Genomic DNA, 13,543 nt, shown 5'->3' with positions numbered 1-13,543 from the left:
ATTCAAATGTGTCAGCCACAGAAGTCCTTTGTTGTCCCATTAGTTGTGAATAGCCCTTGAAACCAAATATTGAAGGGATTGCTGTTGTTACTTATACCCATATTGCTCTGTAGAAATAGCCTGTTTCTGTGGCTGAAAACTCTAAGAAACATTCCTGTACCAGCCACTCTGTTCAAATCCACCAAGAAGATCTTAATGCACAGACCTGGTGCCCATTTGGGAGGCTGAGGCAGGAGGATAGAAAGTTTCGCAGGTTGAGTTTAAGTGGTATAAATACATTTTCTTGGATTTCCTTTTCTTTCTTTCTTCATTATAGGGATTTTAATCTCATTCTATTGATCTTATTTCAACATCTCTCTAGTTCCTTCCAGAAAATCTCTCGGTAATTCCACAATGAGCTGTGTCTCCGGTTTCAGTGGCTTAACCACAGCAGATACTCATCAGTGTTTTAACTACTTCACTCAAACTGACTCGTAGCAAACAATATGCTCTGTATACAGAAGTAATTGTAGATATCTGGAGGTGCCTGCATTGATCTCCCCACAACACACTGGATGCTCCTGGCCTACACTGTGAGCTTCAGCAAGCCAGACAAGCTCAAATCTATGGCTGACATACCCAGAATGGCAGCCGCAGAGCGGCCTGGATGCAGCATTATTCTCTCAAATCGTTAGACCTACTTTTTGCCTTACCCACAGAATTTTAAGTTTCCTGGCTAATATTTAGTACCTGCTGAGGAGTGCCATAAGAAATATGAGCCAAAAAGGGAATGTAAAAGTGAGTTACAGAACCAGACACCATAGCCAAAGGACTTTACCAGACAGTGGCAGACTAAGGATGGCAATAAGGATGACCTGTGCTGCTGTTTATCACTCCCCCTCCCAGAGCAGGTTTCCTTCTTACTCACAGTGATTTAAATAAATAAATAAAAAAGTTAAGACTAAACCATGAATCATGTTCTCGGATAATATTCAAAGCGAATAGAATATGCATTCAAACAGGGAACCCTAACGGTGGTTACAGAGTACTCTAAGAAAACAAAGAACTGCATCTGTCATTTTAGGATGTCATCCTGGGAGTCAATGGAACACAGGAAATAATTCCCAAGAATGTGCCAAAGAAAGCAATTTCCCACAAGAACCCAAAGAAATATACCGCTGTAATGATGGCAGCAATAACTGATATTCATAAGCCTTCATTTATCATGCGCTTTATAGTTATTTCCATATTGAACAGAATTGTTTTTTTCTGTTTCTTCCACCAGATAGCTACAATACCTAATGTTCCAGGATTATCATGTTGGAGTCAGGGCGACTATTTGCATAAGTGTGGCAGGTAGAGGCGTAGGGACTGTGCTGAGAGGTCTGTAACTCATTAGAGAAGACTCGGGAACATTGGTGCAGGGGAGCTGAGCGCACATCTCTGGCGGTCTGTGCATTCTTTACTGTGATTATGGAATTGTGCTCAAATGAGGAGACGGCACTGCCCTGGCAGAGATTTCCGTCTCTGGAGTTTAAAGCTCAGCCTAAGGGAAAAAGGTTTTCCGTTCTGGCTTTAAAGCCTAGAGAGATGTCAAAAATGTAAAAAAAAAAAAAAAAAGTCCAAAGAGAACAGGCAGACAGTGTGCTGTCTGTCATCCCTCCACGTTTGCCTCATGTCAGCAGATCAGTTATCTCTTTTGGCATGATTATTATGTGCTGTTTAGGACAACACATGGGCTTATCATTTTATCTTTATGGGACAACTCTATCAGTCAAGCTCTAGATGTCTATCACAACCCCCTGTGTATGCACACACTCATCATGGCAAGGGTTTAATCCTGGAGTATGGAGTACTGAAATGAAAATTAGAATAGCATAAACAAATTGCAATAACTACTTGGGTATATCAGGACCCAAGAGATCATAAAGGAACAAATGTGAGCTTTCTTGGTAATGTCTTACTCCTGAGGACACAGTTGTTTAACATTTATGATCCATCTGATCGATTAAATAAAAATCAGATTAATACATTCAGAATCCTCTATAAGGATGCAAGGACTAAGGAAATGCCAGAAGATATTTTGAGACCATGGCCTTTAAGTCTTTCTGATACTGGCTTCAGATCACATAATCAGAAATATCACCTCTCACTGCCCACACCTCACCTTGGTAACCACATTCCATCTTCTCGGGTCTCCTCAGTCTTAATGTAAAAAGCCTCTTGCACGTTTGCTGATAATTGGGAATGAGCAGCTCTTCCCATGGGTGCTTCTAACCCAGGACGTCCTCCTCCTTCACAGTATCCTCCTACCCACACCATTCTTGGACTGCTTTCTACTCGTGATCCATTTGCTTCATATAATTAGTACCAGACAGAACAATTCCCCTTACATGTGATGTTTATTATAGCTTGGTCTTTATGGATGAACAAACACAAAATAGTTTTTACATTTTCCCCAGTCACTGCCTTCATCTTTGAACAACATAATTTTCCTTCCCTGCCTCTTAACAATAACTCCAACAGCCACCAAAACTGATGAGTCACCTTCACTTATTACAAATACAGTCTACTTCACTTTTACACCTCAGGAGCATCCTCTCTCACAGGATATTTCTTTCCCATATTCTCCTTCACACCTCTTCCTGTACCTACCAATATTAGAGATTCTAAAAAGAAGAAAATAATATGGAAGATGGTCGGATCTTACAGAACTGCCTGCTGGTGGTTCTCCCTGGTCGCTGAGACTTTTTGGAGTGAAGACACCCAGTCTTTGACATTGACTTGCAGCAGCCACCAACTGCCAATTCTTCAGAAAACCATGTGAACCCCCAGATAGAGAACTTTTCCGTATTGCTTCTGACCTCCAATAGTACCTAACACAAAGTTCTTTACTCATCAAGTGAGGCACAGGTCAGCTCAAGTCCATGTATAGCCTATGGCTTCTGTCAGTATTGGGGACCCTCACATCCTTGCCATACCAAGATGAAGAAGGGAGTCCTGCTTCTTTCTGTCCTATCATTCCTTTCAGACTCTTCCTCTGTTGCCAGGGCAGAGGCAGCTCCACAGGTCCAAGCATAAGCAAATGATACACTAGGAAACAAGACACCCTTCCACTTCCTACAGGTACCCCAATCTCTGGGTGACTGTCTTACAGTTCCCCTCATTTGGTTTTGGGCACTAACAAATGCTCACATGACTCTGAGGAGACATTTGTCCAACTCATACCACAGAGAGGCAAATTAGTTACCAGTCACTCAGTCCATACAGGGGCTTCTCTCTTTTTCTCTCTCCATTTTCTCGGCCACATCTAACAGAGAGTGAAGGAGACAAACAGGAGAGCTGGCCTGAAGTTGGAGATCACCAGCAAAGTAATCACAAGGAGATGGCTGCCCTTAGCTGTTGGCTGCCATTCTTAGAATAAAGAGGATGAATGAAGACTGCAGGCTGAGGACCACATTACTACTCAATGTACAAGAAAAGACTAAAGAAGAGAGGAAAGAGGGACCTCAGGACTGAGAGAGTGATCACCGTAACTCTTCCACAATGCTTGAGAAGCCACCCCAGGTCTAAGTGGGAGCTGGTGACCGTTCCGTCACTTCCACCATTTCTCTCTCTTCATGGCAACCATCTGTAATTCTCTTCTCTCCCACCTTCTTCTTCCTCTTGCTCCTCATTTATCTTCTCTCTTCCTTCTTTCTTCCTCCATCCCTTCTTTCTTTACGTGGGACAAAAAGTAGTATCTGATGTTCACATATGAACAGAAGAGATTTATTTATTTATTTCCCCCAAGACAGGGTTTCTCTGTGTAGCTTTGCGCCTTTCCTGGAACTCACTCTGTAGACCAGGCTGGCCTCGAACTCACAGAGATCTGCCTGCCTCTGCCTCCCGAGTGCTGGGATTAAAGGTGTGTGCCACCATGCCTGGCTCAGAAAAGATTATTTTAAGTCAAAATATTGAAATGTTGAATAACTAGAGCCACAAGTTGACTACTTTACAGTCAAATAATATTCCCATTTCAAAGGAGCTTAAAGTAGATAAAGCAGTAACACAACTGTAAAGAGATCATCAGGTGTCATTTAAATCTTTAATAAGAAGAGGATCCTTGGATATGTCATTTTCTTTTCTCCAAAACTTTCAAAACTAGTTTAATGTTCCCTCAATCTCTTCAAATAATTTTGTAAATTCAGAATTAACATGTTAAATTTATACCAGTGAAAAAAAGATGCTTTTTTTTTTCAGTGAGTCCTTTGGTCCACTTTAAGACTTCCCTAAGTCCCTTCTAATTCCGTTCATAGGATAAGCAGTAGTTAGTTATAGACAGAGAACAGGAGGTATATTCTCAGTCAGTTCTGAAGGAAAAGCAAGGATATTTATCCAGCAGTGCAGCAGCTGAGATGACACTATTAGCTGTGGTGGCCACCACAAGACAGAACCCACACTAAGGGAGTGGATGGCAACACACACACACACACACACACACACACACACACACACACACACACCGCAAGTCTGTTCCAGTATCGAGGAGTTTCTTTTCCAATGACACTTCTTGACATGTTTCACACCTCTTCCCATATTGTCTCCAACATCATGCAAGTCTATGAAGCAATGCACCAAGACTTTGACAACTGGCCACGAGTGATCTTTAAAACCTATTTTATGATTACTACATCCACAACATCACCAGTTTGTGTAGTTTCTTATCCAAAGTAGCACTCAGATCTGCTTTACCACTTCCTATCATAAAGCAAGTCCAGCTCAACACAGGGAAACAAATGTGGCTAAGTACACAGTAGTACAAAGTATTGCCACCACAGCCCTTCGGGTGTCTGATCCCTTCTCTTCACTGTCCTTGCAATACTTTACACAACTGTAAGCCACGCAATAAAATCTATGGATGACTAAACCTTGTGTGATAAAAGCCCGCTAGCTTTTTTTTTTTTTTACTTCCCACCTGCCCTTTTAAGGATTCAGTTTATTTTTAATTTGCACATTTATTTAAACATTCCTGATTTATAATTTAAAAAAAACTCCATTGAACATGTAACATTTCACCTTTTAAATAAAGTCTATTAAATAAAATCTCTCGTGTATTTCCTTTTCATATGACTATAGAAGTTCTCATCTTTCCTTGTTTTGATGCGAGGACAGAACTTGGGGCTTTATGTATACCAAGCACATTCTCTACAACTGAGCTGTAAACCCAGCAATCTTTTGCCTTTCCAGAATTCTTGAACATATTAAACAGTGACACATTGTCATGTCCTTTTGGCTATTCCGCTCTTGGGTTACAGTGATATTTAAACAGTCAAAAATCTTTTTTTTTTTCAATGTTCCGTGGGAAATTTTATTTTCTCTGGCTCTAAGCTGTGACTCCTCAAATGTTCCTGCGTTGTCTAGTACCACAGCAGAATTTAGTGAGAAGAGGTAGGAATATCAGAGCCCTAGGACCGTCTTAGCTGCATAGTCAACAGAGATCCTCATGTATGTTTGCTCTGGTGTGGGCAACTAATTCCTCATCGATGATGCAATATTTGGGGATCTAGTTTTATGGTATAGTATTGGGTAGTGCCTCCCGGGAAATAATATGGGTCAGTTTCAGTCGGATGAGAGATGACGAAAAATGTAGTTTGTCAGCCTTTACCCAATTTAACTATCCTTCTATTTGTGAGCATAACTCACTCCAATAAATCATTTTGTGTTCCCTTAGAGTAACACATCTCTCTGCCATCTGCCATAGCAGTTTTTACAGGGATGCCTTAGTTGTTTACTTAGATGAGTCTGTCGACCAGGACAGCAGATTCTCAGCAGGTGAGCCTATCTTCAGTTGTGGAAAATCTTCCCTTTTTCATCACATAAATTTGATATTTTTCTATCTCTGAAGTATGGAAATAAACAATCCCTTGTAAAGAACTGTGCTCTCAGTGGTTCACAAAGGAAAGTGTGCCTGTAAGTGGGGTTCACGGGATTCTTAGGAAGTAGATAAAGTGGGCACATAAAACTAGACTTAGAGAGTCCTTGGGAGAAGATGAGAAGTGGGTATGTAGAAAAACACAAATTCACACGGTAATGGCAACTCTCATAGCTGGGGCTTGACTGATAACTCTTGGATTGAAAACAGCTGTGTAACTCTCCTCTGCCTTGGATGGTGTGGTTGATTCACTTCCTGTCATATTGCTGCATAAACTATCACACACTTTTCAACACAGCAGACATCTCTTAACTCCCAGGTCCTGTTGGTGAACCAAGCTATGTGTTTTAGCTACGCTAAAGAGAACTCCATCTTGAGAGACCCTGTAAAGGAGAAAGGAAGAAAAGGGTGTGTAAGGCCTGGGCACCGAGGTTGGATAAGTAGTTAAGGCAGACTTGTCAATACAGGGCACTAACTGATCTAGAGGACAGGCTAGGACACCGCCATTGAGGACTGAGAGACCCAGGGAAAGCCAGCTTCTCCACATAACTTTTTCTTTTAAGTTCTGTAAGAATTTCATACAATGTTTTGTTTGTTTGTTTGTTTGTTTTTATCATAGTCATCCTCCCTCCCACAACTATTCCCAGATTCAGTCCCTTTCTTTCTCATCCTACATCAGGTCCTCCCCACTTTCCCCCCCTTTTTTCACCAAGGCCACGTCATGCTGCCCAAATATTCTGGATGTGTAGCCTTCCACTGAGTGTGACGGACTTCTGAGGAGCTAAACATCTAGGGAAAGCTGCCGCATCCTCCCCAGATGCTAAGGGCAGCCAATAGCTCTTTGGCTGGGGGTGCAACTTCGTAGCCAACTCCCCTCTCCATGGTGGGATTTGGTCTGCACTAGGCTTGCGCAGATCTTGTGCATGCTATCACATGCTGTGAGCTCATGTACGCTGTTGACTTGAGTCTTCTTTTTGTTGTCAGTGTTAAAATTGAACCAAGCTTTATTTAATAGTTACTCCCTTCTGTTAGTTTTGATAATTTTAAAATAAAAGCTAACTTTTTGGCTAGGTAAGCAGTCTGTTGTTCTTAAGGAAGTTCCGTTGGCCAGATGAACAAACTATATCTCGAAATTACTATTTAAAATTTTTCTGCTAGAAATAGTCAAGTTACTTATTGGTGTATACTTTTATATTTCTAGTCAAAACTTAAATAATTAAATCAAATTGACATAGTGTAGAAAAACAAAGAAAAACTTATATAAAGAATGTAAATTTTAGCCTCAACCATTAAGCTACCTGAACACAGATGATATTATATTGACACATGACTTTCTATGGTGAAGTTTGGCAATTTAAGCAAGATCTATATTTAACTATAAAATTTAAGACTACTCTGTTGTCAATTAATTTGTCTTTAGGAGAAAAGCACATAAATTTACTAATGGACAAAAGGGGAAAATCACAGAATGGGGATAATATCATGGTGAGGTGGCTACCTACCTGCCCAACATTATTTAGAGATATTTATAGCCATTTTTTCTGTAGGACATAGGAGGTGGGTAGTTCTGAAGATGTTTAATGATGCATAGAAGAACACATGTTCCAGAAACTGACCTCTGAACTATGAAATGATTCAGGGAAGAACTTGAACACTGTTTTTAAGCAAAAGAGAATCTAAAATTTGGTCAATAGCAAATTTCAAAATATATTCAATTGTTTCATGTTGGTAATTGGCCATATTAATGCTGGGGATGTCTTTCTGTATACTGTGAATGTGTTGCTCTGATTTGGTTGATAAACAAAATGCTGACTGGCCAGTAGCCAGGCAGGAAGTATAGTATAGGTGGGACAAACAGAGAGAATTCTGGGAACAGGAAGGCTGAGTCGGGAGACTCCAGCCAGACATAGAGGAAGTAAGATGTGAAGGCAGAATTGGGAAAAGGTACCAAGCCACATGGCTAAACATAAATAAGAATTATAGGTTAATTTAAGATGTAAGATCTAGCTAGCAAGAAGCCTGAGCCATTAGGCCATACCGTTTTAATTAATATAAGCCTCTGTGTGTTCATTTGGGTCTGAGGGCTGTGGGAGCCAGGCATAACCAGGAAAACTTCAGCTACATATTAATTATTATATTTCCTTTGCAAACATTTAAAAAGTTGAAAAATGGATGTTTGTGACTCTAAGAATTATGTGTTTATTCATGAGTTTCACTAAATTGGCAGAGTGTATAGAACAGACATTTCTTGAACTCAAAGTTTTCTAACAGAAATAGAAACTAATTTGGCTTAAAGCTGTCATCTGCATGAGTAAGCAACAGTTATACTAAAGCTATGGTAGCAAAGTACAAGGAGGGGTGTAAAAGAGCAGACTGATCTTGCAGAGGACCTGGGTTTGATTTCCAGACCCATGCCTGGTGGCTTGAACCATCTTAATTCCAGTTCCAGAGAGCCCAACACTTTTTTCTGCCCTCCATGAGCATGTGTAATCCTGTGCATATACTTCCACATAGACACACACACACACACACACACACACACACACACACACTAAATAAATAAATAAATAAATAAATAAATAAATAAATAAATCTTAGAAAAAAGAAAAGTGCAACTATCAATAAAAAGGCATGAATTTTATTGTTATATTCCATGGAATGAAGATAGCCAAGCATGATGGTACTAAAAGTAACCCCAGAATTCAGGATGCTGAAACAGGAGGATTCCAAGTTTGAGGCCTGGAATACATAAGACCCTGTCTCAAATGTAGGGGGTTATCTTGAAGCAAAATTTTTGGGGTTTCTAAGATATATTTTAAAAAATATTGTGTAATACAAGACCTAATAGACATACAAAGTTATAGATGTGCAGAAAAGGATACTTTCTTCTACTGCAGATAATGAATTGTAAAAAAAAAAAAAACCAAGGAAATATATTCAATTTTTGGCCAAATTTCTAATGAGCTTATTTGTAAGCTAACTTAACAGCAAAGGCAGAAAATACATGGATCTTTATCATCATCATCATCATCATCATCATCATATTAATCTGAAACTAGAAAGTGGTTTTCTACATATTAAATTCCAAAACTGTTTGCCATGGGTAGTAAAATTTATTCTTTTACATTTAATGTCATCTTCCTACATGGCAGACATTCCATATCCCTTCTAGTCCTCTGTCTCCTGTTTGTCAAGCTTTTGATTATCAGGTAACAAAACCTCAATCTTCCCTATTTCTGAAAGACTTATGACTTCTTTCTTCTGTGTGTTTTTGTTGTTTAGAATGTTGTGTGGTTGCTCTGATAAATATGTTTCTTTTTTAATAATTTATTTATCCTTATTTTATGTGCATGAAGGTATCAAATCCCCTAGAACTGGAGTTACAGACAGCTGTGAGATGCCATGTGGGTGGGTGCTGGAAATTGAACCCAGGTCCTCTGGAAGAATGGCCAGTGCTCTAAACCTCTAAAATGTCTCTCTAGCCCCTATACACTTGTTTCTTAAGCATACTGGTTTGTAGGTGATCTCAAGCACTCTGGTGACTCTTTTTTATTTTGCTTTTCAAGAATATTCTCATGCAAGAAAAATAAATTTCAAAGATTTTAAAATTTCTTTTATAAGGTCACTGGAAAAATCTGGAAAGTTCATTATTTTACCTAAAGAAAGAAATGAGACCAAGAATTATTGTTCTAGACATTTTACAGAATTATCTCAACATAGTGGTATGCACTGACCAACAGTAGTCAAGTTATAGGATATATTTCATAGACATGGTACTCTTCATCTACGTATGTCAGAGCCTACCCATACAGACTGGCATTAAAAGGCCATCTAGAAATCTTTGAGGGACCTCACTATCCATAATACAGTCTTACTCCCAGATTGGCACAACAAAATGTTGTAGAATATTTAACTATGTAAAGATGTGTTACATCTGTTTATGCTGTGGAATATTACATTAATGTGTAAAGGTGTGTTACATTTTTTTCTGCTGCCTTTGTTCATGATATAAGTTTTCATGTACATGTAAAATGTGTTACTTTTGTTTGTGCTTCATTTGTTTAATTATGTAAAGATATGTTGCATTTGTTTTACCTTGCCTGCCTAAGGCACCTGATTGGTCTAATAAAAAGCTGAACAGCTAATAGCTAAGCAGGAGAGGGATAGTTGGGGCTTGCCAGCAGATAGAATAGGTAGGAGGAAAAATCTAGGCTCAAGAGAAGGAGAGAAGAGGGAGAAAGAGAGGGACATGCTTGGGTCCAGACGCCAGGTAGCCATTAGCAGACATGGAGACAGCAAGTAAGTAAGACATACATACAGAGAGAGAGAGAGAGAGAGAGAGAGAGAGAGAGAGAGAGAGAGAGAGAGAAGGAGAAGGAGAAGGAGAAGGAGAAGGAGAAGGAGAAGGAGAAGGAGAAGGAGAAGGAGAAGAAGAAGAAGAAGAAGAAGAAGAAGAAGAAGAAGAAGAAGAAGAAGAAGAAGAAGAAAAGGAAGGAAGGAAGGAAGGAAGGAAGGAAGGAAGGAAGGAAGGAAGGAAGGAAGGAAGGTAAAAAGCCCTGAATCATGTTGGTGAAGTTTCTCCCCAGGACCACTAGTCAGTGATGTCCTACCAGCAGCTCCCAAATAACTACACAGAGACTTATTACTAATTATAAATGATCAGCTGATAGCTTAGGCTTGTTACTAATGAACTCTTACATCTTAAATTAACCTATATTTCTTATCTATTCTCTGCCATGGGGCAGTACCTCTTCTCAGCACTGCACATTCATCTCCTGCTCCCTCTGCATCTGGCTGGTGACCACCGTCCCCTGACTCTTTTTTCCTTCCCACAAGTCCCACCTGACTGTTGGACATTAGCTCTTTATTAATCCAATCAGAAGGCACAGTATACAAAAAGATTATTCCATAACAGAGGTGAAACATAGATAAAGAAAAAGAAATTAAAATAAGAGTTAAGCTAAGGCCAAGCATCAAAACTAATAATAAGTCTCCATGTTATAATTTGGGAGCTGGCTAGTGGTCCAAAGGAAAAAGCCTGTTACAACCAAACTCGTGTGCTCAACACTCAAAGAGAATATTACTGTGTTCAGTTTTGGTAGTGGGTATATCTATATAGAGATAGATAATACAGATGATACATAGATATATATTGATATAGACACTGGCAAGATGGCTCAACAGGAAAGGCATTAAAAGCTGAGAATCTGCTTCCAATGCCTTGGACGTATGGTGGAAGGCAAAAACTGACTCCCACAAGTTGTTCTGTGACTTTCACATGTGCTCTGTGGCATGTGTGCATGCACACACACACACACACACACACACACACACACACACACTTTTAAAATTATATATTGTACCCTAATAAAGAACTTCAAAAGAGTATACCTGGAGTTATATTTGAGAATAAATGACATTTAATGAGATTTGGAGAGCTTATCCATTATAGGACAATACCAACCAATGTCACCTGAGAATTTTACAGGTAAAACCTCACAGTGGGAAGCAACATTATTTGGTGGCCAGCTGGGAACCATGGATTGTTTGGATACTTCAAGTAAAAGAGAATTTTCCAGAATTTAAAAGTAATGTAGGCAAAATCTTGGTTGGCAAAGGTTTGTTTGCTTTCCTGGTCTTTGGATAGATGGGAAAATAATGGAGACATTTAAATCACCAATCTAAAAGTAATGTAGGCAAAATCTTGTTAGGCAAAGGCTTGCTTGCTGTCCTGGTCTTTAGATAGATGGGAAAATAATGGAGACATTTAAATCACCAATCCAATAGTCTTTAATGAAATTACCTGCCAGAATTTAATTGTTTGGCCTCCATAGTTGATCAATACTGACTCCTCAAGGAAGCACATCTCATTAGTTAGTACCTCTTGCTGAACTATGTAAACAACCAGCCAAAATATATTGAGACTCTGTATGTGCCCCTGCCCATGTGCCTATCTGTGTGTGATCATGAACAGTCCCTATGAAGTGGGGTACAGTTCAGTTCTAGAAGCCTTGTCTAGTATGTGCAGGGCCCTGGATTCAAACTCCAGCATGTAGTCAGAAAGTTTCTCCAGTCCCACCTGGTCCCTGGTGGTCTGGAAAAATCTCTCCCACCTGTGTCTCTCAATCACTTTTAAAATAATCACTCAGAGGCTTAATGTTATTTATAACTGCTCGGCCATTAGCTCAGACTTATTACTATCTCTTACACTTAAATTTACCCATAATTCTTACTTATGTTTAGTCACATAGCTTGGTACCTTTTCTCAGTTCTGCCTTGCCATCATGCTTCTCCTGTGTCTAGCTGGTGACTCCTGCCTCAGCCTTCCTCTTTCCAGAATTCTCCTTGTCTGTTTACCCCACCTATACTTCCTGCCTAGCTACTGGCCAATCAGCATTTTATTAAACCAGTATACAAGGGCATTATCCCACAGCACCAGCATATACACACACAAAAGACATAATCTCAAGAGGTTATTTATGAGCAAATTTGCATTGTTAAACAAAAGTACTTAAAACTAAAAAATGAGATTGTTTTTAAGTGAGTTATCAAAAAGTGACAGCTTTAATATCATATTGTGTTTTGTTTTTTGGGGTGTTTTTTAAGGTTCAGCCAAGGGTTATTTTACAATCTAAGTGAATGTATGTGTGTTTGACTTGGCTACTTTTTGTTAATATCAGTCAATCTCTGTGATACATGTTGACCTTCATAGACAGAGGGAAGATTTAAAAACAATTGCTTGTGAGTTGAATAATTGCACTGAATTTTGAAGGAAGAAGGAGGTTTCATTGGGCATCATTAAACTGTCAAGAGCTATACATTACTCACCTAGACATACAAACAATGTTGAGTGACAGGCGCTATTGTCTTCATTTTTATAAGTAAGAGAGCAGGAGTTCAACAGGTAAAGTGATTTACCAGACTGTTTAGCTCATAAATGTGAGAGCCAGGTGTCAGGTACTAAATGTTCTTTCAAAAGCCCACGCTCTTTTTACGACATTCTTCTACCCCCATAGTAAAGTTTTTCCCTAAGGACCACAAAGTTACAGCTGCCACTCCTGTAAGCTGAAAGTGGTATCTAAATGTCACAAGTTAGAAAGGCAGATCTTCATGATGAGAAATGTAATCATGAGTTCTGGGTGCAGTGTAAAAAGCTCCCTGAGTCATCCTGTGCAACCCACTAAGTGTTTAGTTGACTATTTTTCTTTATCAGCGTGCTAGTTGGAATTGGAAGTATGTGAGACAAAGTATCCCTGAGGAAAAAGTGGCTACATTTCAAGTGCTTTACAGACATTACCTAATACCTTTTCACATGTCCCTGTGAGCTGTACAGCCCTACAGGAAGAGACATCCTAATTTGTTTACAGGCATTTGCAGGTATTCCACTGTACAGAGGAAGGCCAGAGTGAAGCTAATAGCATTAGACTTACCTGAGACCTAGGGCGGTTTGGACATTTCAGCTGCAACAACTCTAAGTTAATAACCGCCATTGCTTTTCCTTAACCCGCTCAATGAAAATGTTACTACCATTTTGGCCAAGATGCTGTGAGGTCAGGCAAGTCATCTAAAATTTTTTTTTCCAGATTCCAGTAGCTACACTCTGATCTAATCCAATAACTATACTTCCTCTGCCTTAGAAACAATGGGAGA

This window comes from Peromyscus maniculatus, chromosome 3 (genome assembly GCF_049852395.1).
Source record: "Peromyscus maniculatus bairdii isolate BWxNUB_F1_BW_parent chromosome 3, HU_Pman_BW_mat_3.1, whole genome shotgun sequence".
Classification (NCBI taxonomy): Eukaryota; Metazoa; Chordata; class Mammalia; order Rodentia; family Cricetidae; genus Peromyscus; species Peromyscus maniculatus.
The sequence above is the reverse complement of the archived record's forward strand: the minus strand, read 5'-3'. Positions refer to the sequence as shown.